Here is a 1481-nt window from a genome sequence, read left to right as displayed (position 1 = left end):
CCAAGATGCACTCTAATGATAACAACGGCAACTTCAACTGCTCCAATTTCAACTCCGCAATTTTTTCATCGTCCTGTCAGCCCACATAAGTCCAGTCTTGCTTTGCTCTCCTTACTAACTCACCATGACATACTTTTTTCTACCAAGATCCGTCACCCAAACACCACTTTGTATCCACTTCTTCCTCTTTTTAATGTCTTCGTTTCTCTCTTCGCGTCGCTCACTGACCGGGTGAAACCGGGCTTAGCTGCTAATAGGACATAAAATGCATATACACTAACCCAAAATTCTATAAAGAGTCTGCATACTATCATATGCTGATGAGGATTCAAGCAAAATTTACAATTGCTGGAAAGAAACTCTTTCCCTAAATCCAAAAAGCCACAAAATTGACAGGTTACAGAAGCAGTACACATATTGGAAGTGAATTCTGAATCCACACAGAGTTTCAATACAAAAAAGATTAGTGAAGTAACAACATTCCAACAACACTAATACAAGAGCAAGGATAAAATAGGATTAAAGTTTGCTAAAGTCAACACACACACAATATACACACATAAACCAGAAATGCAAATAACCACTGATCCCATATTAGGCAAACACAAACTACAAACTATTCAGACATAATTACACACATACATGTTTTTATTTTGTTACCAACAAAAACAGAAACAAAAATATGAAAATATAACATAAAAACAACATCATAAGACCAAAGTCACTCATGCAACGTTCATACTTGCTTGAAAACATACACAAGAAGGAAAATAAATTAGTAACTGAATGGAAAATCATTGATAAGGTCACAACAGTAGGATGAACATTTTTTAAGAAACTAAACAATAACTGAATAATTGATTTATTTGAATTGTTACACTGAAATTAAAATTAATTATAACTAGAAATGTGCTCATCAGTTATCCTCCTGAAGTATACAATACTGATTCAACATATGGTTTTTACAACAAAATTATTGTAAATCAAATTCAAAATTATATGTATATACAAAAGACACACAAACACGCACACTCACACACACACCACACACACACACACACACACACACACACACATTTTCCCTTGGCAGTTCTGGTGACTTTGAGAAAAATCTATTCTCAATCAGCACATACTCATATACAAACACTTCTCTCTCTGCACACATGCTTACACATGTGCATACATAAACACTGAAAAGTAAACAGAAATATCCCATAACAGAAAAGTTTTAAGATTAAAAAAAATTATTTATATATTTTCTGTCCCACACTGAAAGAAAGTATATATATATATATATATATATATATAAACATGGTACAATTATAAGAGATGTTATCTCCGGACAATACTGCAGTAAATTTGCCATTCGACAATATGTTTACATTAAGCATGGTACAGAGATAACTAATTTAATCTAATACTGCCTTTGTTGCATTTAAAAGATATATCTATCTATCTATCTATCTATCTATCTACATATA

At 32.4% G+C, this 1481-nt stretch overlaps 1 protein-coding gene across 5 annotated transcripts in view; it reads right to left on the bottom strand.

Annotated features, from left to right (window-relative positions):
• The window catches only part of LOC106871185 (leucine-rich repeat-containing protein 63), a 90622-nt gene that overhangs the window by 39289 nt on the left and 49852 nt on the right, over positions 1–1481 (bottom strand). The gene's annotated exons all lie outside the window — the stretch shown is intronic.

The sequence above is a fragment of the Octopus bimaculoides genome, chromosome 18, assembly GCF_001194135.2.
Source record: "Octopus bimaculoides isolate UCB-OBI-ISO-001 chromosome 18, ASM119413v2, whole genome shotgun sequence".
NCBI lineage: Eukaryota > Metazoa > Mollusca > Cephalopoda > Octopoda > Octopodidae > Octopus > Octopus bimaculoides.
This window is presented reverse-complemented; position numbering and strand designations above follow the sequence as displayed.